Below are 27,950 nucleotides of genomic sequence, written 5' to 3' on the forward strand. Positions count from 1 at the left end.
AATTCACTCTGGGATGAAAAAAGCTGAGAAATGAATCAGTACATCTTCCCTAAAGTTGCCATGAAGCATTATTACCATTTTTGTTCAGCTCTTATGAACAAAATGTTAGATGTGATTTTGCAACAATAGGGTCACAAGAAAGGGCCAACGTAATTCTTGGCTGCTGGGCACAGACAGATGTCATTAAAATAGTTCTTTTCTATGCTAACTAAAAACACATACTGCAGTCGGATTAAACTACAGGAAAAATGATGAGGGGTCTTGAAAGAATTAATTTTTGAGAGAGGATTTACAGATCAGAGGTGTTAAATGCATTTTTTAAAGGAGGACCATTTCTAATAACTGAGAACTTTAGGCCATACAGATATGTATGTCAAAAATGGGAAGAAATAGGCAGGAAAATTTAATCAGAGTAAGTTCTACGATTCCACGTGGATTTGTCTCCCACAGGAGCTGGTGGAAAAGCATGTTTATTTTGATTAGATCTGACAAAACACCAGACGCTAGGACAACACTGCATCTTCATAAGATTGATCCTCATGATCAACCTGATTTACTTCTTTCACGAAATTTCCTCTCATAAAGAGCTCATTCTGTTTTCAAAGTTAAGCAAGAGAACCAGCACTGCAAATCTGATACTTACAAATAGGTGAAAACAAAGGCAGGAGGTGCTATCAGGATCTTTCCTAAACTGCTGCTGTGGCAGCCTGACAGGTAGCATTAGCAATTCTGACATCTCTGCAGGAATTATTGCACTTTGTTATGCAAGAACAGAAAATACTCTGATCACCTGGTTCCTTTTCACTCATCTGCTGCATAGAGGTTAGACTGCAGTGAACCACTAGATCTTATCAAAGCATTGGGAGTAAAAAGAAATGAGTAGGTCTGTGAACAGAAGAGCTGATAGAGGCTGGTCCACGAGGAATTGCGTCTTGTGGTTGGGTTCTCTGATGTCTGCTAAGGTGTGAGTTTTGCTTGAAGTTTTCCATGCAAGATGAGCTTTCATTCACCATTTCTGTCTCCCATATGAATCTTCTGATGCTTCATGAGGGGTGTACTCATGCCACATTGATTTCTTGGATCTGGCACAACTTGGCTCTCATTTCTGTAATCTCTCCTCTGTTTCTTTGACACCTATAGACACACACACATCCTTTGTGACTTGTCTATTTCTAACAAATGTTGTTTAGTTCAGTTGCGTGTACGCCCCAGCCACTCCTTCCCACCTCATCCACCCACCTTCCTGGAGGCTTTTGTTTGACCAGAGTGAGGAGCTGAGTTGCCCAGAAAAAAATAATTGTATAAAGCTCTTTGAGTGGGCCAGATCAACTACGTGTGATCCAGTTCCCTGAACTACATTCTTCCATTGGGCTTCAGAAATGCTGGTGCTAACACAAGGAAGGGGGCAGGCCCAGGGCATGAATGGGGAGCTGGGGCAGGAAGGGAGCTGGGTGTCTCCTTCCAGCAGCTGCAGCAGCGATGAACCTGCAGTATAAAGATCATGTCTGGAAGAGTTAAAATGTAGTCCCTGAAGAAAGTTCACTGGCTGAAGACAGGCAATATGTGATCACATGTATTCACGGGCAAGCCATCAGCAACCCATTAGGTACTAGGATCGGGCTGGGGCAGGCGTTGTTTCTCTGGTAGAAATCACCTCCTCACCAAAGCTGAAACACAGCAGGCACAGAGATGTCTCCTTATGGACACCTAAAGCATTGCTTTCTTCTCAGATAAAGGCAGCTTCAACCAAGTGGAAATCTAAATGGCAAAAGTTACAAAAAGGAGAGTGAGTGTTGTAAAGGAGCCATCTTTCCGGGACACTGTGTTTCTCACCAGCTGCTATTCCCATTCCACCTTCAATGCCATACACTTCATCCTAGAGGCAGGCTGTAAAGCCTGGTGGCTGCAGCAAAATGTTGGGAACTGGGAGAATTTCAGGGTGCAGTCCCACCTTAACAGGTATGACTCAGTGTGTGACTGTCTAAATCACTTGACCTCTTTTTGCCTTGGCCCACCAACATCACTGTCTGGGCAAGACGTGGAAGTGAAAAAGAAACAGATGCTGACATAAGCCTATCTGAGTCAGTATGTCAGAAATAAGTAGCTGGTGGTGAGCATTTGTAGATTAAACTTTACACTGTTTATGTTATGTTATGTATGATGCTCTGGTCCGAAATGATATGGCCGTCACAGAGAAACAATAAACACAGTAAAATCTTGGCAAGTTAAGGAAACCCATGGTAAACCATCTATTTAGATGAGTATCATTCATATACGCAGCAGCTGTTTTAGTTCCCATGGCTTCTGGTAAACTGAAATGCTGTTTTATGGTAAATCTCATTGCTTTAAACATCTTATTTTCAGTGCTACTTCCTATAGACTTCCTATCAGCCATCATTTTAAGTGATTCTCTGATATTGCCCTGGTAAGGTAAATTTAACTGCTTTGTGTTTTGATGCATTATTTTGAAGCTCTTCCACTCTTTGTTTGCTGTTGTAGATGTGTCAAACATGCCCTGACTGATTTAGCTTTGTCTGCCTGTCTAGTCACTGAGGACTGGAAAATTTACATTCATGCAGAAACACCGAGTTAATAATGATGAGGTGCTGAAAAAGTTTTGGGTCACATCCAAGTCTGTGTTTCTGAAAATGAGACCCAAGGCAAGAACTACATACTCAGAAAAATATAAAATTCAGATTCACTTTTCAACCTTACAAGGGTTTTTGTCTTGATTTCAAAGGAAGTTCAGTTCGGCTACACACATGAAACTTCAACAATTTGAGGATGTAATCCTGTAATTCTTTGTCAGGCAAGTCTCTCATTGACTCAGTGATTTCAAAAGCACTGTTGCTTGTCTATGAATGGCAGGATATGGTGTAAATTTATGATCATGGAGAGCTCTGCTGTGTCTTACTTTCACATATTATTTTTTTTAATTCACTTTATGGGAACATCATGGGAAAAGATCGTGGCCTCAATTCATTCAACTGGAGCTCTGCCACTCCACTCACTTCCGCGGAGCCAGGCTTCCACCCATTATGCTTTTTAGTAGACAAATAAATCGTGGTACCTCTGAAAACAGCATCTCTAGAGTGAGCATTGAAATAGCATCCAAACATTGCCAGGCGGAACGTGATTAATTTTAAGCAAAACAGATTTTTTTTTTAGTCGATGGTGAATCAAGGGTGCATGACTTAAGGCACTGTAGCAAGAATGTGCACTCTGAAGCAAAAATCTTGGGGCACAGTGACTGTAGCTTTGACAAAAAAACTGCTTATGTCTAATGTGCTAACTTGCTTATCCTCCCAACCTCCCTTTTTAATATGAACTGTCACGATAGAAGGTGAAGGATAAAATGGATTAATAGAATAGCTGTTCTCCACACCTAAATCGTGTACAAAGTATGATCTATGGCACAGCTGGTGTCATAAAATAGAGATGTGATATCATTACCTTGACATTATCTCCCTTGCTACCCTTGAACTCCAGAGACTTAATGTCCTTCAAATAAATGGTATTTAAACAAACCACTTTTCAAATGATCTTGTAGAGCCTTTTTAATCATTACCAGGAATAAATGGTCATTGCTAAGAACTGGATTTTCCTGGCTGCACAAGTAATTGTCAGTGTGCTCAATCCCTTGTGATCAGAAGTTGGTTTAACAACTGTTTTGAGCACAACTGCATTATTTAATGAATTTGAAAAATGATTCTAGAGATTTACCAGCCTCCAATCACAGCTTAATCATTAGGAGCATTCTGCTGAGCTTAATATATGAGCTCCTATGGGTTAAGTGTACATCTTCTCCACCTTTCTTCGTGTCTCTGTCTTTCTCTCTCCATAGGTAATACCTAGATATATATCTTATTAGCCCTGAATTTCTTAATTTTCACATTAGGGCCAACAAGAACATGACTTAATCCAGGACTGGGACTGAATTCAGCAACGGCTAATCCTTACGCTTCATATGCTAGAAATAAGATTCCCCATTCCTTATCCAAATATGCAATTAGTCATAGTGGTTACTGTAAAAACAGAGTGAATCTGAGAAGATGCATCTGCTTAGAGAGAGACAGAGAAAGAAAGAAAGAAAAAAAAAAAAAAAGCCCCAAGCAACTGGAAGTACTTTCTTTCTGGTGTAATTTCACTAGTGTAGCAACAGCAAAGTTCTTCAAGCATGAGCTTCTTTCTTTAAGCATACCCATGGAATGCAGTGGTGGATGCATGTACGTGTTATATCAACCTTTTGACAAGTATAACGATAGTTCCCATCTATTCTCATTTTTATACGGTATGTTTTAGCCTATTTCAGCTTTATGCCATCATTCATCTGAATGGGTAGCTGTGGATCTTAAACGCTGGCATTTATGTGTGAGATGTAGTAAACTGGGAAGTTAGATGGATCATTGTAGACAAAAAGAAAAAAGCTGTTATCTAACAAAATCCAGTGCTCCATATGTTGTCTTGCAGGTGTCCCTTTATGTTCTCGAGCTGGGTATTAATGGCTCTACTTTGTGCATAAGCACTGTCAGATTTTCTTTACCTGTTTATATCGTCATGTCCACCACTCCACACAAGTATTTCCTGCCAGAGAATTGCTCTTCATGCCAGTTCGATGAGAGCTATTTCTCAGCGAAGCCATCCTTGCTATGTATGAACTTTCCCCCCATCCTGAAACATTTTTCAAAACGCTGAGCTGTTCTGTGAGACAAGATACGCATCTTCCTTGGTATGTAAGTGCAATGTCACAGATTTTTTGAAGGTCGGTGGAACAGCCTCAGTTCAATGGAGCAAAGCAAGCTTTTCTCCTCATTGCGAATTACTTTGCCTGAAGATAGTGATGTTTACTTTAGCTCCGCAGAGCCTCAGCCCAGGCTCTGCCCTGCTGTACTTCTCCTCTTCCAGCACTAGTTGGGGCTCACTGCAAAGAGAACAACCCTCGTCCGTACCGGGTGGCTGGAAGCGGCGCTTTCTTCGTGGAAAGCTCGACTCGGTGCCATTCCTCTACTCCTTAGCACGGTCCTTCTTGCTTTTATATCAGCGATTTACAGATACTGCATCTCAAGTGACTGTGGAAGTACCTAACGCTTCTGGAAAGCCTCTGCTTTGAGGAGCTCAAAGGCTATGTATGCTTCCACCAAAAAGCGAATGTAGGAGCTAGCTAGCCATTACCATCCCCATTTTACAGGTAAGGAAAACTAAAAGGCAGGTAGAGTATGCAGCTTTCTCAAAGGCAGAAAATAAGACTGTTTTGGGATCCAGAACAGGATCTAGGTAGACCCTTTGCCAACCTTTTGTTTTAATACTGAATAATTTGCCATCTAAAAAGGTCCTAAAATCCGTGCATGGTTTTAAGGATGTAAGTAATACCACTGACTTCACTAGAATTACTCATATTACATCGTCTAAAATATTTAGCCCTGACTTGGTTTTATTAATGTATCAGTTGTTTCACATTCAGGGAGATGGCTTTGCCAGCCCTGAAGAGGAAACCTAAAATAGAATAAGCTGCAGTATCTATGGTTCTGGGTGAAGTTTCAGTTTTAATCCTAAATAGCCCTAAATCCATTCTTAGTAAGACATGAATCATCATGTTTATAGTCAGAGCTACAGAGATAAAACTCGGCACAGTCTGTAAAAACAATTTCGTATTAAAATATGAAACTACAGCTCCTCTTCAAGTCCTAAAACCTGACACCTGATACTAAAAAATAACAACCTCTTAGCAGAGGTGCCAACTCTGTTCAGACAGGAAAACCTGCCACAAGGCTTGTCTCCACTTTCCAGTCTCTGCAAGAAATGGCCTTTCATGGTCAAATCGTTCAAGCTACACAACAGATTTTCTTTCATATTTGATTCTTTTCAGGTTTGTTTGTTCTATCCCCTCCTCACAGCCCACGTTCCTCTGGTACAACTGATAAACAACGTCTTTTATTGCTATAGGCAGCCAGTCCTGCCTAATACAATAGCAGACAAGACTTGGCGGGACTGCAAAGTGCAGGTGTTTGGAGTATTGTGGTCATCCAAACCAGATGCTGAGGAGATGGAGCACCTGTTTCCCTTCTTTTCGGCACTGGAGAATACAGCACTGTGCAGGCTACAGAAACAGCCTGAAATTAATAGCGCTGCTGCAGTTTTCCCCTGACAGGGGAACAGAGATGTACCATCTACAGCTTTTGTGAGCACTCCTGTGAGTGCTCATACACATCTGCTGGATTTTTATTTTATTTTATTTTTTTTTCAGAGCAACAGAAGGGAGTCAGAGATGGGTCTGTAACTTCATTTCTCTCCACAGGATTTTATTTGTCGTTAACCATGCCCTGGCATTAAAGAAAAAAGTTGATGGTTTTTATAGCCCTGACAGCAGTGAAGTTAAACCAAAGCCCGTCATATTAATGTACATTTTATATCCATTTTTATAGGTTCTCTGAGTGTCTCTTTTGGACAGGGAAATGTGGCTACAGTACCGTGTTCAGGATAGTTGTCTCACTGCTACTGCCTCTGCAGGCAGTGGGAAGCCCGCTATTGATGTGAAAAGAGTCAGGATCCCACCAATACCGAAAGGTAGTAGCAATCCTACAAGAAAGGCCCTCAAAAATAATAATAAGCTTTCTTTTCTCTGTCTGATAGCCCCTGTGGATTGCATGGCTGGGAGGCAGGAGCTGGGCCGGGAAGCCAGGCCTCAGCAGGGTGCAGTGAGACCTCCCTGGCCTAGGCCCTTGTTCCCCTGCCCCTTCCCGCCTCCCCTTTCCCCAAAGCAGCCGCTTCAGAGAGGAAGAAAAGAGCAAACATTGATTTGCAGCCTCTGCTGGGTCCAGGGGGGTGATAAAACATATGGAAAAGACCATTTTTTTGCAGGCTGGAGGACCGTGTCCAACACAGCAGGCATAGCCCTTGTTTGTGCTATGCCATGGGTTGCAGTCATTCTTTAAATGAAGAAACACAACAGGTTTTAAAACAATGGAGAAGGCAAAAATGCCAACTGCTTTACAGGTTTTTTTTTTTTTTTTTTTTTTTTTTTTTTTTTTTTTTTTAATGTAGGGAAATTTGGGTTGTTGGCAATATTTCCCAGTTTCTGGAAGTGCTGTTCACAGAAGTGTTTGTGTTAAGAAAATGTGAGTTTTTGCGAAAGAAAACTGCCAGAAAGGTAAAATCTGAAAAACTTGAAAGAACTATGTTTTAGGCCATGTCACTTTTTAAAATGGACCTTCTCAAACCTACTACTAAAAAAGAAATCTTCCTTATGGAAAGACAAGAAAATGTCATTTCAGTTTTACCACAATATAATCACACTAAGATCCAACTTCCACAGGTAAAAGAAACTCCTGGTGCTGTGGTAATATCACAGCAAAATGAAAACTGTGATTTTTGGCTCAGGATGGCTCACAGATATCAGCAGGTAAAAGATGCAACCATTTTTATGCAGTCAAGATGACTGTGCAAGTACTGCCTTTTCTGTCTTTCCTCTCTCTATCAGACAGTATGCATGCCACACACACAAACACAGAGTAAATATGCAAGCAAAGCTCGTGCTGGAAATGAGAACAGCTCCAGCTCCTCAGCAATTAAAGCAGCTTTCCGGATGTTTTAGTTTCACAGGGATTTGACTGAAAGTGTGCAAAGCACAGAGGCAGCAGCTCACGTGTATCATTACATGTGTGCCCACCTCGGAGCAGGGCTGAAATTGCTCCTGGTTTCCTCAGTGCTTAGCCAGACCCACCAGTAAGGTACAAGTCAGTCAGAACAGATTGGGAGCTTTTCCTTGATTCCTTACAATCCACTGCACAGAAAGACTTATAAAGAGAGCTTGTCATTGCTACCAGTTGGTATTTCTGAAACTTTCTCTTATTTCTCCCTGGACAAGGTACACTTTTTTGCTGTACCCATTTAGAGCTACCCAAGGAATTCTACCTCCCCCAGGAACTTTAATTTTTACAGGTTCTGGCATATCCTTCATTTTAGCCCCAAACTGCTCTTGAACTACAGATAAACCACGTCTTAACTAAGACTAGAAGTATTAAAACCCTGCTACATCTCTCCCGCCTCCCCCCCCCCCAAAAAAAAAGGAAAGAAAGAAAAAAAAAAAGACTGTGTTAAAGAGCCAGAAAAGGTTTTCAATCAGGAAAAAGGGAATTTTGGCAACTAGTGTTGTATTTCTGTAAGGATTCAAAAACAGAATTAGAAGAAAAATGTTACAAAGAAGCCATTTAAGCTGGAATCACAAGAGAGAGGGAAATTACCCAAACTGGGAGACAGGCAGAAGAATGCCAAGTTGGAAGACAGATATGCTGGGTAGACTTCAAGGTCTACAAAAGATTGGTTGTCTCTTTTGGGGTTTACACTCTTATTGTCTAATTAGACTAATAGGGGTAGAATAGAACAGGGGGAGATTAAAATCCATGATAAACAAGGCATCTTTTATTTGATATTATTGGAACTGGTTTCACTTATCTTCAGAGATCTTTCTTTTTGTGCTCCTTAATTTGTCCTTGAAGTCCTGTATCTAATCATTAGTTGAGCAACCAATAATCCTCTCCCAGCCCCTCCACCCCTTTTTATGACCAACTTTAATCTTTCAACTCAGTGAAAAACATGTTTCCCCTATCATAACTAGTTTAACAAAAATTCCCTTTCAAGTTTAGATTGTGCAGATACAATGGCTTTCCTGCAGCTTCATGCTGGAGAAAGGAATTTACATTAGAAAAAAAAAAAAAAGAGATTTATGATAGCATTGTATTTCCATTTGAATATGGAGAGTTAATAACATGCATATGTTTTTTTTATTATTATTATTTTAAGGTTTAAGTTATGCCATAGGCAAAAGGAAACCTGGAAACTGTGGGACTGGCAGGGCTCAATGAATAACCTAATCTGGATTTCATTCACAAACAGCAGCTCACACACAGGGAAAGGGCTGGTGTGTTTCGCCAAATCGGAACTGGAGTAAGTGCCAGGATTTCCTGATTTGTTTACATTTCTCAAAAAACTTTTTTCCCCTGGATGAGGCTAGAATTAGACTTCCTTTTCCACTTTTGGCCCTTTCCAAACTATTCTTGCTTGACATATTCTCTCCTTTTCCCTGTATTCTCCTTTGTTCCAGTCTCAGCTGGCTCTTTTGTCTTGGAAAACAGAAAAGGCAATGAAAGATGTCAGTCTATGATAATCATGATAATGTGGCCAGGTTTGCATGACAGCAAAACAATGCCGCAGGCTTTTCCAACACACTTGGATCCACCGTTCTTTCTGCAATGATTCAGAGGGGAGAGAGTGTGATCTCTCTGAGGCTGTATACTGGAACAGCAGTGTCACAAGGCAAATGAGAGAAAAAATCCCAACAAAACCCTGCCACTGAGTTAATCAGAAAGTGGAGGGGGCCTGTGCACAACTAAATCACCTCTTCATCATCTGACTGGTCTTGCTGAGCCTCTGAAAATGTCATTTTCCCTACCAGTCATTTTTCACTTTCACTAACTTTACTGTACGTTACCCATTGTCTGCAACCTCAGTGCAATCACTGCAGAAACTTGTTTTGGAGACCTTCTGTGAGCCTTTGTTTATAGCCCTTTGATCATCCCACAGAAAGAAAAACACTGCAGCTTGGACCGAAGCCATTGTTTTCTTTACATGACAAGAAAGCCAGCCTGCAATCAGTGTTTGATGCGCATGTGTAAAAGCGCTGGTAAGGACTTCCTACAATTCTGGGAAGACCAGCAGAAATGCCTAGGGCTTGGGCACCTTGCTGAGTACCAGAGAGGGTTTTAAATCCTTGATGCAGCTCCTCTGCCATGGCAGAACAGCAGCCTGCGGTGTTGTTTCCAGTAGCAGTGCTACAGCAGCACAGTTACTCTTCTTAGGATGTCACCTCAGTATTGCCCTAACTGTTGTGGCCAGAGAGCTCTGGCCAGAGAGTTCACGTTTCAACTGGATGAGGTGGTGGGGAGGGGCTGAAGGAGGTACAGGGATTCAGTGCCGAGGCAAAGCGTTCAAAGCAAGGAGAGGCAGGGGTGCAAGACTGACTTTCTGCATTTCAAACAAGTGTTGTCAGCCAGGATTTTAGCTGACATCACTCTGCTGAGATCAGTGTACCAATGCTGAATACGCGTCTGGGAGAACAGGATGATAGGATGGAGGTGCAGAAGAGTTAGTCGAATAGGAAAAGGAAGCAAGGGGGAGAAAGATGGAGATAAAAGGGGGAGAAGAGACATGATCGTGGGACTCAGGAAACATCAGTTGCAATATATGGCTGTGGGAAAATGATTAGAAGAAATTGCATCAGACTGGACACCAATTTTGCAATTCCTGCAGCACCTTTTCAAGATCCCATACGGAGATACTGAGCTGAATGTGTGTGGCTGGATATTTGGAACAAGTCCAACCAACAGGCCAAACGCGATCAGTCATCTGTGTTTGCTAGTGCTGTGTACTGATGTTTCCTGTGCAGTCATTGGAGTATATGTCTGCTTTGGTTGCTCTGAATTCTATTTTTCACCTTTAATGTCTGCTTTGTTTGCTCTGAATTCTGTTTTTTGTCTTCAAGTATTTGTTTTGTATTTAATTACTTACACTGTGTATAAGCACCCATTTTTAGAACATCGTCTGATACGGGGTTATATGGACCAGAAAACACTGTTCCACTGTTACTCACCAGATGGAGGGCTGAAAGAGAGAGAGATGGGGTAAAGCTACATGAAAGAGAAAGGGCTAACTTTGGAAAAGGGGAGTAAGCTACAATAAGGGGTATTAGAGAACAGTTTTACACATGAAATCACTAGCCAGCTTCTTTCACTTTAGGAAATCTCTGCAGAGAAGCAAGAGGTCAAAAGCTGTTTTGCTTACTTGACTGACTTAGCTGATCTCAGTAGGGCTACTTGTGTGAGTAAGGTGAGCAGGAAATGGATTAATGTCAGCAAGCAGCCTTCTCTAGAAACCCACACCTACCCTTTCTGCTTCATCAGTTGTCTGAGCCCGCAGTTTCACTATTAGGTTTTGGTGGTACATTTTTAGATTTCCAGTTACAGCTTGCATGACAACAGCCAGTAGTTGACATCTGACCATTTACTGCCATTTAACTTTATGAGAACCATAAAGGAAGCATTCTTGCAGGAGAAATCATAGAGGAAGGCACGAGTGTATTTCTAGTGCTTTCAAATAATTATGATTCATGGCTTGTGACAGTTAGAGTTCTCACTGACAAGTGTCAGTAAGAAAGTTTTGCTTTAAGTAAACACTTCTGCTTTTTTTTTGCATTACTGATAGCTAATACAGATGAAACCACAAACCTGAAGAATGCGGACTTCACCAAATGTTAGTCATGCATCATTTGGGATAACTCAGTACTTGATGTTAATTGTTAATTTGGATGTTACTTTTTCCTTTTCTTGCAACCCCAAATAAATTTTCATTTTTCATATTACTGCTTAAGTGGCAAGAATAACCTGATTATTTGAACATAAAATTAAGCCAAGATTCCTAAATCAGTATCTCATATGAGAGATCATGCAGTAACTTGCAGGGGAGATCACATGAAGGAGCCTGAAGAGGTGACTTAATGCACCCCCTTGGACCACCCAGACTTCTAGCGACAACTTAAATGACAAATTGCATTTGAGTTACTTAGTTTCACAAAAAAAAAAAAAAGTTTTTGTTTTTGTTTTTTTGCATGCCTCCACATCCTATCTCCAGGAAAAGAGCAGCTGAAAACTACAGATGCATCATGCCGCAGCCCCTTTCCTCTGCCCAAGGCCACAAGCTGGTGATCTCTGCACTGTTCTGCTGTAGCCCTCTTACTCCTGACCTGAGCTTCAGGGTACACTGAGAATATTGTAAGTCCTCCCACCAGTGTCACACACTAGCACGACAGTGGACTACTTGCCTCAGGCAAGGCTCATCCTTTGGCAACAGGATGTCTCTGGAAGCTCATGAATTCCATCCGGTGGAGAAACAGTGGCAGCCAAACAAATGGTGTAGGTGGCTTCCAGTGATCTCCATCCTCTGCGGGAATGAGCTATTGCCGAACAACAGGATTAAGTTTATGGTCAGCAGGATGTGACTACTAATTCAGGATGATATTTGCAATTAGATAACTATGGCTGCTGTGCAGCCTGTGGGTCCACAGGATGGCGGTACAGTAGGCGAGTGGAGCTGGACAGTCGTGGGCAGGGTCTGAGGGAAAGTGATGCTGAATATTTGCTTGAAATTTTTTGGTAGGGGTTAGCCAAGAACTGAATCCAGAAAAGCCCTTCAATTTGTAATGAAAATCATACTCGAAAGCACAAGTTACTTTTTACTATCCTCAGACTACAGTATAGGAAACATGACTGACCCAGAAGAAATCTCAGAAATCTCTGTGTTCCCCACACAGACAGGGAATTCCTTTTCTGTTAGAGCTACAAGAAATAGCGTAATCTTTTATTTTTATTTTTTCTTTAATGAAGAATTGTTTTTGAAATGCAACATTTTTGAGAGCATTTGCAACAACTCCTGAAGTGAGTCCAAGACATAGTTCTTCTGTTTCTCTTGATGGTATTCATATTTTCTAAATTCATGCAGAATTTATGTAAAATGACAGTCCTTTTCCCTGCAAGATTCCTCTTCCCAGCCCAGACCCTTAAGCTTTCCTCTGTCCTTTCATGATAACAGTGAAAGTAGGACACAACTGACAGAGGTGAGATATGTGGAACCTTTGCAAAACTCAACTTCTTAAAACATTTTTTTAAGGGAAAGACCATGATGGGACCAACAAAATCCATGTAGCTCAGTAGCCTTTTTTTAACCTCAGCCAGCTGAAGGTGGCTAAGCAAAGAAGAGAAGAAAACAGGCAAACTGAGGAGAAACTTCCTTGGGCAAACCATGTAACTGCCAGCAATCAGCAGTTCAGAGAATTTTTGAGCCAGAGGTTGCATCTGGGCCATTGTTTTTGATGTTCATCAATGGGCCTATTCTTTGTAAAATTCTGTATTCTTATTTTGAATCCATTTATATCTCTTGGCTTCCACGACATCCTGTGACAATGAGTTAATTATGCTTTGGGTGAAAAAATTACTTTTTTTTTTTTTTCTCAAACACTATGTCTCATAATTTCATTTAGCATTCCCTCTTGCACAGTAAGAAATAGTGAATAACTGGTGCCCATTCACCTTCCCTATATAATTCAGTATAGCAGATTTGCTGTATTAGTCATGTCTTTTACAAGCTGAATAATTGTATTTTGTTGTTCCTGTTGATTCTCTAACCCTCATCGTCTTTATCAACATTTTGTCTGTATCTTTTCCACCTCTACTGTATCCTTTGGAGATGAGGTGAACAGAACTGCTGTGGACTGTGACAGCTATGGAAATAATCTTGGAGAATCTAATGAGCCATAATGTCAACTCACAGGTATTGTGAATTTCCTTAAATGCCATGCCTTCTATTTAAGCTCCATTTGTTATAACGGACAAGAGAAAAAAATAAAAATAAAAAAATAAAGCCTGAAGTTTCTGTTTCTCTATTTCTAAAGCATACCACTCTCAGGACCATCTCTGGGTTTTGCTTTTATTTAGTTATTTTTATATGGGAGACTGATTCATGATTTTGGGGACCAGCAATAATTCGCATATGTACTTCCCAGGACTTTCTTAGGTTTCTGGCTCATCTCTCTTTCTCACACTTCTGGCAACATGATATCCAAGTGAACTCAATCATAAACATATCCCATTTTTGGTGTTATGCTGCATTAGTCTCTAAGGAAAGCTCTCACTATTTACAATTTCATAGCATGTTTATGTTTTAGATCTGAGCCGACACAACCCATTCAAAGATAAAGACATCAATTAATTAAGCAGTTGTTGAGACCAGAAATCTGACACCCATATGGTGTCAAATTAAGGTCTGAAAGCAGTTAACTGCTAAGAGAAGCACATGCATCTGTTGCAAGAGATTAAAATGAAGTATCTATTAATTACTACGAGTTTCTTGATTGACTTTAAAATTATACTGCTGAACCAATTCTTTTTGTGTTATTCATCTCCAATGTCATCACTTGCAAGTAAAGACTTACTTCAAAAATATCAAGTTCCAAGCAAATAGTAAGTACCCTCTAAAAAGCAAGGAAAGGAAACTCAACTGTGAAGAGATGCCACAAAGCATGTGCGATGTGTTTTTCCACAAAACCAGATGTATGCAGGATAGAAATGTCGCCTGATGTAACAATGAGTAATAAAGAGTATCTCACAATCATAGGATGCAGGAGACAATAATGAATTGTATATTACATGCTTGAAAAACACAATTAAAACTGTCAATTTCTTTCCAGTGGAAGTTCATTGGCAGAATTGTGATATAACAAAAATTCCACCTCAGGTCTTTCATGCTATTTTCCTGTTTTCATGTACTCATGAGTAAGAAAAAGTGCAGATGTTGGAAGCGCACACACTGTCTCTGTATCCAAGGAAATAATTGTTTTAAAATACACAGTTATCCGGTTATCAATGGCTTATTTTTAACATCCTAAAGTCAAAACTACATCTGCTTTGATTACATTGAATCGCAAGTCAGACGTGTCTTAGTCAGGCCTCTTGATGCAGAAGGAAATATTCCTGCAAACTCAAATGGTGACAATCTTTCTTCTGAACCAGTGACTTAGTATTATTTTTATGAGGATATATATTCTGTTTCTTTAAACATGTAACAGGAAACCAGGCAGGATGAGGATGGGGAAAGTCTACAACAGCATCTCTACAGTGAGGAGAGAGCGAGCACGAGCATACGTGCTTTTTAAAGAAAACACTCCTTATTATAATAAATATCCTTCTACAGGCTTTCAGAAAAAAAAAAAATAAGTGATGGTTACATTACATGGGGAATACTGCTGCTTGTGCATTGAGGTGACAGAAAGTAACCACTGATCATTAAAGCTCTCAGAGAACTGGTGTTAATCTGACTGTGTTGTACAAGTCCATCACCAGCAAACAGATCCTGGCTACCTGTGTTCTTGGGTAACTGCATCCCCATACATTTAGAGGTTTATGGATAAAAAGCAACACTTTGACTCCACCTGGCCACATGCTGGGGATCAACACCAATCCCTGAGACCCAGTGCAGTGTGCTTCTGAGGTAGATTCCCACCTGGTAAAATCGCCCTATCCTGTGCAAACCTTGGTGGCAGGGGGCTCTGTGCAGGTACACCGAGTGCTCCTGGCCCTAATCCTGCCCCAGGGGACAGGCGACTGTGGCAAGGTCAGGCAGCTGCACCTTGACCAGGACAGAAAGCCCCTCACTGTCAAGACTGGGGAGCCCATTCTGATCTTGGAGGGGAAATGGAAGTGGGGCATTCACTTCTGGACATAAAGGTCTTCCCTTACTACTAAAGACTGAGTGTAAATAATTCTCAACCAAGCAACCTGCTTTCTACCTGCCCTATCACCAGATAAAATATGTGGAAAAACTTAATTGGAGGTTATCAGCAAAATGACTACTTTAGAAACTTTATCCCCTACTCATTTGTTCTTGCAGTGATCTTCTGCACATGCTGTGTAAGAAAGCTAAGAAACAGCTGCCTGAAGTACCCTGTCCCTGCAACGAGACTGCAGCTTTCTGGTCATTTCCTTAGAGAAAACAGGAACTAAGCTGCTTAACACCAACGAACTTCTCTACTTGTAGCATAGGCAGATCAATAAATCTTCAAACCACTGATATCAAAGGTTAGCAACAAATCTAAGGAGCTTTGCAGACATTGTGGTCTCCTGCACACAGATAATGATCGATGACACCTTTGTCTAATAGTCAAACTTGTAAGCTAAATCTACAGATTTAAGGAAATTAATATTTCAAGGGAATAGCTATCCTGCCACAAGCTTCCTATTGGCTTTACTCCAAAAGGGAAACTGAAACAGCAAGATTATCAAGCACATAATTTTAAAAGCCTCTTTTTGTGAGGAAATATTTTGTTACACAGTTTTCTGGTTTATTACTGAAAACTAAACCTCTTAGGTGTTGTTTCTTTTGTTGTTTTTTGTTTGTTTGTTTGCTTGCTTTGTTTTCATTTCCTCTTTCTAGTTTTTCTTCTCATTTTAATCTTTAAGGAAAGTCATCTCTTTTCTCATGTAGAGAAGCATCCATGGAGTTACTAAATAAGATAGATATTCTAGGTGTAACATTTGGGATGCTACCCTCCTGTTTTGTCTTCATTATCTGCAGGTAACCCTTCAGTGAAGTACAGTGGCTTTATTTTACCCTAGCTAGAATATTTCTGTATGCTTTCTCCTTCTGCCCATTTTTACACAGTCCTATTTCCTTCTAAACATGGTTACATTTCAAGCACATGTGATACAATCCTTCACGTTTGGGGAATGTAGCTGATTAAAGCCATTAGACACTCTGCAACTTCTGGATTACTGAAGTTACAGAAATGCAAAACAACGATACCAGCTTTCTGTGGCATTTAGAGAGAGCTTCAGTTACAACTGGTGAGCAATCTTCACCAAACTTCTGAGTTACGCTGGTCTGATAGATTTTGTCTTCATTATACGTTTCCAGAGATGTGTCAACTGGGCTGAAGAATGAAAGAAAATGCGCAAAAATGTTGTTCTGGCTAAGGCATGTGCTAAATCAGACTGCTCTTAACAAATTTGTTTTTAAAAAAAAGGCTTGCAAGAAAAAGATTTTATCATTTTCCATCATCAGTGTTTCTCTATCAACACTGGAAATTTACCGCTCTTCAGTTAAAAAATAATAATAAAATACTCTGAATATAACATTTCTTTTTATGTGATGCCCAAAATAATTATTTTTATGTTAATGTTTAAGGTGAGTTTGGTCAATGAGTTTCAAACACTGTTCCTTCCTCTTGAAGTACCATATCTTCCCCATCATCAGCTAGAAGCTGGAGGAAGAATGCAAGGTCTCCTTATTAAAATTATGCCACTGACATGAAGAAAGCTTTGTGATGAGCCCTTTGCATCTGATGATTCCCCACTGCCCAAACCTAGCCATCTCCCTGCAATGCTTCTTGAAATCTCATCTCTTGGCAAAAGATTTTCTGAATATACCACAGGGCAGATAAGCTAAACTGAGTGAGAAATTGCAAATTTGGTGTCTGAATTCCAAATCCCAAGACTGAGTTCTCTCTGCCCAGTCCCTTACCCATCATCTAATTTGCCCACACCAGACTGAGTCATGCTGAAGAGCTGCAATGCCAAAGTCGCCCCTCGAAAATGATTCTTTGTGTAGGCTTTTGAAAGACATCCCTGAGGTTGCCTCCTGTGGGCTTCATCTCTTGCTTTAGTATCTGCAGCAGACCAAGTTCATACTCTTGGTAGAGGCATCTGGGGGTGGGGTTGGGGGCACAGAGCAGCCCGGCAGTGCCTGAGGAAGCACTGATCTAGAACAGCTCATGGTTGGGAAAGCACCATGGGAATTCAAATGTTGGGAACATCATCTCATCCTTGGCTTTTATGTTCTGGTTTGCAGTTCTTAAAAGTTGCTGCACTGAATTTCACCCTAATGCTGCTTCTCTTTGAAGACTCATGTAAATTGCTGTTTACTTGAGAGCTGATTTACTTTGACCAGACCAAGGAAGAAAGCGAAACATTCACTACACATTGGGGAAACCTCAAGAGATGCTGCCGGCTTTAGGGTATAAATTCAATATTTCTGTATGTAGGTGTCATGACACAGCAGTCCAGATTATAGAGTCATTTTGGTAATAAAATATTTGTTCTACCCAGATGTTTCCAGATGAATGATACATGATACAAAGAATAGTAATTCTGGTCCATATCGAGTAACATCAAATGTTCTGGAAAGAGTTGTCAAGCTACAGCCATCTGATTTTATGAACAGACAGATAACCTTCTTACACAGTCTTCTAACACCTTTAGCTATCCATGAAGAGCACAGTGGGTTGTCCTCATGCAGACTTTGCACTTCTAAAATGTCCTTACTCCCTTATGCCTGGTTTTAATATAACCATGCTTTACGAGGGTCAGCATCTGTACTATAGCAAAATAAATTTTAAATCTGCTTGCTTGCAGCTTTAGGGGGATAGTACAAGTGCGTTACTTTATAAGCCCAAACATATCCTAAGTGGTACATACTTTTGTCTTGACAGTATTAGAAATGCTGCTCAAGGAGTCTCGGACAGATTGACCATGCGGTTTAAGATCCATACTTGTATACATATTGGCACCCTGAAAAATGTGTTGATAGTTTGCTGAAAAAGAGGCAAGCTGTTTTTAAAGACTAGAAATTTATTTACGAACACATGCACTAACTGAATAAAAATCACCAACACAAAGCATCAGAAATTCACAAAATTACAGTGCTTGATCATCTTTGTTGACTGATATTCATTTACTGGATTCTTAGTAGATAAGGGGATTCATTGAGACCTAGCCTAAAACCATTCTCTGTTGGAGTATAGTGAGATTTGGATCAAGTACGACAACCAGTAATTTTAACCTTCTTTTTATCACTTCTTTTTATCACTTTTATCACTACAAGCTTCTATTCTATGATGAGCCTGGGATGGGCCCCTAGAGTTATGCAGAGCTTTTAGCTGCATGAGTGGGGCTCTTGTCTGCAGCTTGTTGCCAGCCTGAAGTGGAGAGATTTTGGTATAAAAAATGTTACCTGCTGTGTGACTACTGGAATTTCTTTCTGCATCTATGCAATGAACTGAAGCCATGAGCGACTTGAATTCTCTTGGATACCATGAAGTTTTGTCAGGTCTCTCTGAACCCAGCACAACTCTGTTTAAATCACCAGGAAGACTTAATGATAGGTTAATCAGGTCCTAAAAGAGTAGGTTGCTCTGGATATACCTGAGATCTTATAGGCACACACAAAGAGGATTAATCATGATTCCCATTTGTATAAAACCATGAAGGTTGAGGAAAAGCCTCTAGGTTTTCTCACCACCTTAAGTTGTTATAAGGTTATTATCTTGGTCTTAACAACACATGAAGAGGCATCCATTTATCTCTCTGAGGGGAGAATACCGAAAAGCCAAGAATATTTCAATACCATCTAGCTTGTTTTGACACTCAAAAATCTTAACAGAGTAAAGCCTTCTTGAATTTGTAGATCCAGGCATTCAAACAAATTCACCCATTCAGAAGTTATTTGGCTTTAACATTACCTTTATGAGGTTCCAACCAAAAGAAGGCTCTGTAGAGCTTGACTCTGTACAAGGAAAGGGAAAGGGTCCAATAGAAAAAGCTAAAAAAGGAATTATAATTCCCATTTTGTTGTATTACTACAGGCTCACAGCCCACTGGAGGAGTTTAATTTACAGAGCACACGTCTTTCCCCTGAGTCCAGACAAAAGCTGGTGGCTGATAACCTTAAGGCTGTGGACAAATGGATTGCTCATCCACCTCTTTATGCAGCCTGCCAAAGCAACAGCAACAGCTTTGGTTAAACACCCACAGCAAGTAATCCTAGCAAAGCAGCATCCATTCCAACTTTGATTCAGACAACAAAACAAAAGTAGGAACAACTTCAGGCCCAAGACTGATTTTGTCTGAACTCCACTCTTCTGTGGATTTGGACATTTCTCCTTTGTTTGTATTCCAATTTCTGATATTCAAATAAGTTGGAAAAATTGTATGTCAATATCTTATGTAGCAGGATGAGATAAGGACATTTAAACTGACTTTCTTTTAATCATTTTCTGTGTGGTTCTCTTAATTGGCTTGGTTTCTTTTTTCTGGCTTTGTTCTCCAACACTGATTCATTCATTTCCTGAAGTTTCACTTCACCTTGTCTGGTTTTTCTGTCTGCAGCATGTTGTTATACGCATTTGGTGATGAGAATTAGCTTAAAATAATCTGTACCATAATTACTGACTTCAGACTTGTTTGTGTCTATAGGGAGATGTCCACGACAAAACAAAATAACAACAAAGAGGGAAAACTACCATGTTCTTCCATATTTGGACAGCCCAGATGTTATTTACAGCATTGTTTATGAAGCTTTTTCTTTGCCTTGCTGGCTTTGATCCACACACGTTGTCAGTTTAGAGCACACACGTCCTGTCACATGGTGACTGTGTGCCCCTGACAAGTAAACATGCGGGAATGCAATTTATAAAGACAGGCTAGAGCAGCAATTAAGGAGAAAAAGAACTACAAACAAGACAAAGGAAATTATGCAGGAAGATGAGCTAAATCTGGTCAGAATACAGGATATCAAGGCAACTGCGCTGCATGTCATTTATGCTTTAGTCACTAGTGAGTGTCAACATTAGTACGTGATGTTTTCCCTCGTGAAACTTTTATCATTAGTCTGCAAGAGAACTGCTCAGAGGGACTTGTTGCTGCAGAACCCCATGTGTGTGATCTCTAAGGGGTGATGTAGTTCATTACCACATTTGGCACTTACTCAGAGTGATGAAGTTTTTCAAGCACATTTGGCACAATGAACAAACAGAATATTGTAACATCTCCTTTTCCTATAAAGTTGAAGAGGGAGCAGCTTCTAGTAAGGCTCCATAGGATGTGCTGGATGAGGGAAGTATCTGACATGCACTACATTTTCTTGCTAAAGCAAAGTAATGCCATGAAAATAAAACAAAACAAAACAAAACCACTACCACCAACGACAAAAACACCATTCAACAAATGCTTCAGGCAATAAAATTCAGTCATGTGAATATTTGGGTGACAGCAGTGAAGGGTTATGTACAGGATCCATAGGGCCTGGGAAGGGAACATAGGCTATTGACTATGTCCCCATTTACTAACAAACAAACTCCAGGCAGATGCTGGGATTTGGGAAATTCATTTTAAGATACTGCGGGCCGAGCAGCTGAATCTTGGGATGCTTGCATGAAGAGTCCTCTGCTCTGTGAAAATGTGCTTTATTATAAAGGTCATGATATCGGCTGGGGGAACTGGTAGATTTTATCCCTATGTCTGGCAGGACAATATTCCGGTAGGAATCTTTCTTCCAGCTTTACCTGTACGAGTCTATAGCTCAGAGCACTCTGAAGAAGGCTCCTTCTCTGGGAATTCACTTAGCTCCTTAACTGCTCTTCTCCTTTCAGCCATCTGCCATCTGCTTCTCCTCTTAATCATTGCCCTAACAGTTAATGTCCTCACAGAGCAGATCCTTGATTTTTCAGTCCTTCTTCGACAACCCTTCACACACTACACGGGATGGTACTTTACTACTAATATCACTTACTAAGGAAAAGGCTGGAACTGACTCACATGGGAACCAGGTGTGTAGCTCCAAACCTTCAGTTATTTGTGACCTGGGTCTTGGATCTAGTGCTTAGATCTTTTATGTAAAAGCACTTGCACTCTCTGTAGTGGTTTCATGGTTGCTATATCTGCATAATAAGGAGAGTAAAACAGTACATGGTCTATATGGTCACTTTGAAATACCTGTGCAAAGGGTTTTTTTTGTTTGATGTTTAGTTCATCCATTGGTGGTGCTTTCCACTAAGGATTCTTTGCTAATATTTAAGTATGCCAAGTCCAGTATTTAGATTTACCTACGAAAAAGTACCCATCTGTTCAAGCAAAGTGTTTAGATAATCTGAAAGTAAGGATGTTTCCTGAGTGCTGGATCCAGTCCTGCAGTTATCCTTTCCAAAAAGATGTGGAGCAAGTGCGGTGAGTTCCTTGGCCACAAGAATAACTGGAGCATCTTCTATACAAGGGAGGCTGAGAGAGCTGGGGTTCTTCAGCCTGGAGAAGAGGAGGCTCAGGGGGATCTGATCAATGTGTATAAATACCTGAAGGGAGGGTGTAAAGAAGACAGAGCTAAACTCTGTAGTATCCAATGACAGGACAAGAGGCAATGGGCATGAATTCAAGTACAGGAAATCCCATATAAGAATAAGGAAAAACATTTTTTACGACAAGACTGGTCTGACATTGGAACAGGTTGCCTAGAGAGGTTTTGGAGTCTCCATTCTTGAAGATATTCACAGTCCTGAGCAATCTGCTTTTGTAGACACTGCCCTGAGCAAGAAGGTTGGACTAGACCATCTCTAGAGGTCCCTTCAAACCTCAGCTGTACTGTGATGCTGTAAAAGATACTGTAAATCAGACACACGTCCAGAGAACATGTCCAGATACACATCCAAGCAAAAAGTATGAATTCCAAGCCTCGTCAACTCAAAAAAAATGTCATTTGCAGGACAAGCTAGAAACTAAATGGATACAACAGATGAAAATGATGAAGGAACTGCAGACACCTGGAGGCAGCAAGACATGAAAAGAAGAGCTTTGATTTGTTTTCCCTAGCAAACACTGAAGGGAATTTGTGGTAGGTTAAGGAGAGTTCTTATTTGTATGTTAACATTCCTCTCCATGTACAGGATTAAAGAGGATAGCTAAACCAGCTATGTAAAGTACAGTTCAGTCATATTGGACCAACAAGTAAAGTTGCACCTAGAAAGAATGTGGCTAACCTAAGACTGTAAAATAGAGCAAGAAATGCTTGTTTTTTTCTTTCCTCAACTTCAAGATTGTCAGATGCTTGAGGATGACACAGAAGCAACTAGTACTACTGCTAAGAAGAAAGGCTGAAATTAGGTATATTAAAGCAATGAAACAAAATTAAAAGCCACAGAGGGCTGCCAAGGAACGTGTGACCTGACACATTCTGACACATGGAGAGCTGCAGGTGGCACAGGCACCATGACATTACTCAGTCCATCCATCTTCTCAGTAGTAAAGCTGACAGAGAGGGTTTCACTCTCTTCCCATCATTCTCTAGAAACCTATTTAGTGGAGAGAACTACAGATTTGAAGAAGTGGTTTGAATATAGCTGACAGTAGCTATGTCTTTGGGTCAGGTCCCTCCTGGAAATGACAGCAGCACTTGCAGGTCCAGATCCAGGGGGCTATGGCAAAGACAAAACAAAACCTCAAGCCATGGCAGTTTTACTGCCTCAGGTAGTCCATAACCACGTCTGAGCCCTCAAATAGCTGAAAATAGGATTGAGATTCTTAGGGGCCTGTGAACTCTACAGATGACTGTGGTATACAGATTTCATATTGCTCGAGAGCTATATATTAAGATTACTTAATTTCTTTAGTGTTCACTTTCCCCACCACTCTCCATCTGATATCGTGTCATCCTTCCCACTTGAAACAGAAGAAAACAGCTACTAAGGACACGGTCAGCAAACTTTATTTTTTCCACTATTCTTCAGAGAACTGATTTATTTGTATGTTAATATTCTTATCCATATACAAAAAATGTGTACCGTAAATAGTTTTATAAGGGAAAATCAGCCAACTGGAAATGCTTCCTTCATTTTAAAGATAATGGCTCCATTTGTTTATTGCTTCTGTTGTTGATTTTTTCAAAGCAAAACGGCAAATCTGCTCCCAGTTAGAGGAGCACAACCCTTCTGTGCTCAGGAGGCTCAGACCAGAGTTCAGGACATATTCCAGAGTATCTCTCCATGGTGAACCGTGCTGCCTACTTCAGTGAAGCTGCTCACAATTAATTCTTCTGGATGTGGAGATCAAAGTAACACAGCCTTTTGCTGGTAGCCTTAGGGCTACATTCAGACAGCCTAAGTTCCACCTAAGTTACTGTGCTTGCTCCGCAAGGAGAGTTTATTGCAACTGGCGGGGAACCTGGGAGAAACCACAGGGGCTCTGGTGGAACATGCAAGGTTCCCTTGGACAATGATAGAGGCCAACTACTGCTGTGTGAGTAAGCCTGTTTTTGATTCAGCTGGACAATCAAGGGAGAAAGATTTTTATTTTTATTTTTTTCCAGTGAGTGATATTTACATAATCCACTTCCTTAAACCTATTTTTTTTTAGAAATGTCTTACTTTTTCCATATGCTTGTGAGCCAGAGTGGAGCAGATGTCCAGAGCGATCAGCATCAACAAGTTTTTTCATTTAATAATTACATTTGACAACTGTTAAAACATGAAGTGTAGTGAAATCATCACTACCAACTTATTTTGGTAAACTACTCAATTATTTTTTTTCAGTGGTTTGAGGGAAGCACTCCAAAAGTCCATAAAAATTGATTGCAACAGGACACAAACTAAAACCAACATAATGTGTACACTCAATGCAGTATGCTTCTGCATAGGAAATTAATGCAAGAGAGCCACGGCACTAATGACATAATTATTGCCTTGGCAGTCATCATGATGACACCAAAGCATCAGACAAACTTAATCTTTCTCCCCAGATGGGCTAAACGCTCTTTTAGTTTCCTGTGCAGGGCATAATTTTTCTCATAGTTGGTTTATGTTTATGTTTTTACAGATTTACAACAGAGAATTGCCTTGTGGCCTAAGCTGCTGTTCCCAAAGTGTCCTGTATTGGACTGTAGCATCCTGAATCCTTTTTCCAAATGTGTTTTTGTTCTGAGTAGGCTATTCAGGAAGAATCAGCTCATATATCCCAGAAAGGAAGCTCTGGGATGTATTCAGGGCTGTGAGCCTGGAAAAAGGAAGGATGCTGGAGAGGTCTTATCCCTCTGCTGTCACCAAGGAAGAGCACATGGCCTTGCAAATCTTCTGAACAAGAGTACGTCATTGAAATTATGTGGCTGGGTAGATCCTTTGACCAGACTCTACAGCTGATGGATGAGGTATTCACCGAGGCTAGTGAGAGCATCCAGGACATGCAGTGAGAAGGGGTAATGGCATTTGTCACCAGTAAAGTGGAGAGGTTGGGTATTCACCCCATCGAGTAACAGTGGGAGGAAGTGAGAGACTTGCTAGCAATAACTCTTTAAAGGGAGCATATTGCTATTTACACTATAATTTGCATCCCATGTTCCTAAAACATCTGACAGTTAGCAAACCCAGCATGTTAATAAAGCAGGTCTGGCTCTTGCCAGACTTCTTTCTGAGTCCCTGCACCATCATGCCCTCCCTCTCCTAGCAGCTGCATGCCATAGCCATCACACCTTTGCTGCTGTGAGCTATACACATCACCAAGACCCAAGCCTGGAGTAGGAAATGCTCAGGCTTTTCCAAAGAAATATTGCTTAACTGGAGCCAGTCATTACAGCTTCCTCCTCATTATACAGCATACAGGAATGAGATCAAGCAAACACAATCAAAAGCATGACTGCTCAAATACAAGATCCAGGAGCATACTTAACTAATGCGCATCCAGAAATCTATTGTCAAGGGTTTAATATGACTCAGTGTGTTCTCGGTTTTCCTTGTAAAACATCCTCCTTAAACAATAAAGTGGTTTAAACAGGGTTTTTGTTCCCCAGCATGTGGACGCAAAGAGAAAGTGCCAGGTGACTGCAGCAAATTACTCATTCAGTTGATTTGGAGAAGGACATTCATTCTTTTCTTCACAGCTTATCTGATGCAATTCGCATTTTAAAGTTGATCTCTCAGAATACCAAAGCAAGTTGCTTCATGCACCTCCCAAATCATTTTCTTCTGAGAAGGTGTTGATCAGAGATACCTGAATATCAAAAAGCTGAGTGGTTCAGTCAGGATAAGGTCCCTTCTCCAAAGATCAGAAGCTTATCCATACCTGAGCCACATAAGCCCTACTGCTTAGGCCTAGGAGCATTATAGCCTTAGGGTCAGAAAACAAATGAAAGTTAACATGGAACCGGTCAAGAGGGGACAGTAAATCAATTATTAATACATCCCTAATACAAAGCTTCAGGCTTTCCTGAAGTCTGGGTTTTCCCTCATTTCCTCTGGGGATTTTTTAACAGCTGGATGAGTGGGATAACTTGGCTTAAGGATGCTTTTCCTGTACCGACTCCTATGTTTGCAATCAAAAAGGATTCAAGATCACAAAGAGCGTTCCGGTCTGAAGAACAATGATCTCCCCCAGGTATCAAGAAATACGATACATTCAACAGGCCAAATTCACCGGTATGCCTGGGATGCTCTGCATTGTCTTGGTGATACAAAACAGTCATTAACCTGGACTGTCTGTGGAATAGTGTAAAGCAGCCAGAACAGATCTGATCCACAGTCCTCAACATTATATATTGCACTGGAAGCCCCCAAAGAACTGTTCTTTTATATGGCTCTCTGGACCTTAGTGAAACACTGCCTGATACCATAGCTTTTATCATTGTAATCACAGAAATCAGTACAAAACGGAGCATCTTTGAGCCAAGTTATTCAGCTGATCCAGCTGTTGTAAAATTCCCCAGAGGAAATGAGGGAAGGCTCAGAATGTCAAAAAATAAAATAAAATGAAAAATCCGTGCTTTACAAGAGAGGCTGCAGCAGCGCTAGGGACACTTTGCATTACCAGGACGGGACAAGTCTGCAGAAGCTGGCGCAGAATCAAAGTCAGAGATTGCTACTTCCTGACTGCTGGTTCAGGCAAAAGTCACCGAGAGGGTGAGCAGAGCAGTCAGGGGAGGCACAATGGCTTCTCTATCAGCACTGGAGATCTTTGCCACTAGCTGGGCTAGGTCAGAAGAGAGCCTTGCAAATGTGCTACCTATTCCCTGGAGAGTCTTGTGGTTCAGGCTCTAATCCACTGTACTACTGTCTGCCAAAGAAACTTCCCTAGATGATGTTAGGTATTGGAAGAGATTACATGCACACAGACCCATTTTTAACCCTCTAAACCACGCCATGCAGCTTAGTGCGGGAGCCCTTTAGCTCCATCTGTACTAGCAAATAAAGTTGGAAATGTTCCCAAGCACTGGGAATTGAACCTCTGCTAAATGGCCTCTTCTATGGTGTTGGCTCATGCGAAACAGCCCCTGGGCACAGCTGGAACTTCAACAGGGCCAGAGACAAGTGCTGATGGGCAGTATGCATGCAGCTGTCCCATTCTGGATGCGGGCCTCACTGTGCTGGTGGCCTCCCTGGCAGACAACCGTCCAGGTCACGCTCAGTTTGCTCCTATGAATGACCTGCTGGGACTCCTTGAGATGCACTGGGCACTGGGCACCCGGCACCCAAGAGAGCCCATAATTCTGGTTTTACAGATACTACACCTGTAGGAAGGAAACGTTTTGCTTGTTAGCTTATTTAGAGTCATCTTTAGCGGAAGACTTCAACCTGGAATAATGGGTTTACTTGAGGCATATGCTCCTGTAATAATGGAATAAAGTCACAAAAATTAAAATCAAATCACATCATTAAGACTAAACTTAACAGTAAGAAGTCTCCACAGCTGTTCCAGTCCCTTAGACAGCTTGGTAGGAAGACCAGTTAGCTGCCACCACTGACCTCAGGTAGGCTGCAAGCATCCTTTCTTGCTCTCACTGCTCAGGATGGCTCCTGAAGCCACCCCGGGCAGCACTTACGGTGCTCCTTTCACCCTGTTCTGGGGAATGACCTACTTCTTCTTCTCTCTTCCTGTTTACCTGCCTCATTCCCCGTGATTGGATGCTGAGACATTGCACGGTAACGTAGGGAATTAAGTCATTTCCTCTCTTCATCCCTTCAGTCTCTGAAGTCATTTCCTTCCCCCACCCACTCAGCGTTTCTCAACAGTTCTGCAGCATATGTACCGCTTTCTTGGCTTTACATTGTTCTCTCTTGTTATAGCCAAATAACGACATTTTGGTAAAATAGTACACATCAGATCATGAGAAACATGATTCCAGTAAGAATGCTGTATGTTTAAAAAATATTCTTTCACAGAAACTTGCATATAAAGAGAAAACATGGCATAACAGTGGGTACCTGCATTACTAATGCATCCTTCCCATCTATACTGGTGGTTGGAAAGGGCACAAGGGTGAGTGGAGCTGGGTGGTAAAGTAACCTTAACTGGTTTACAGCTATAATGGAAAGCTGGCCATCTAGGAGTTCTAAAAGCCCCATCTTGTCTAAAGTTGCCCATGAGAAATAGCATCAACATACCAAAATTTCTCCTTTCCTCCATAGAAGAGTCAATCAACCAATTCAAAAAATAAATAAATAAAATAAAATAAACATTTCTCACCTACTGCCAGGAACCTTGTCCTGCAGAAGCCAGGGTGGATTCCCAATGGGAGCAAATTTCAGAGCTAGGGACCTTGGGGTC

At 41.0% G+C, this 27,950-nt stretch overlaps 1 long non-coding RNA gene across 1 annotated transcript; it reads right to left on the bottom strand.

The window, feature by feature from the left end:
* Positions 1-521: 521 nt before the first annotated feature.
* On the bottom strand, positions 522-27,950 carry LOC121068356. The gene is made up of 2 exons (XR_005818824.1): positions 27,870-27,950; positions 522-1,134 (listed from the first exon to the last, which is right to left on the bottom strand). It is a non-coding gene; the product is annotated as an uncharacterized LOC121068356 (long non-coding RNA).

The sequence above is a fragment of the Cygnus olor genome, chromosome 3 (genome assembly GCF_009769625.2).
Source record: "Cygnus olor isolate bCygOlo1 chromosome 3, bCygOlo1.pri.v2, whole genome shotgun sequence".
Classification (NCBI taxonomy): domain Eukaryota; kingdom Metazoa; phylum Chordata; class Aves; order Anseriformes; family Anatidae; genus Cygnus; species Cygnus olor.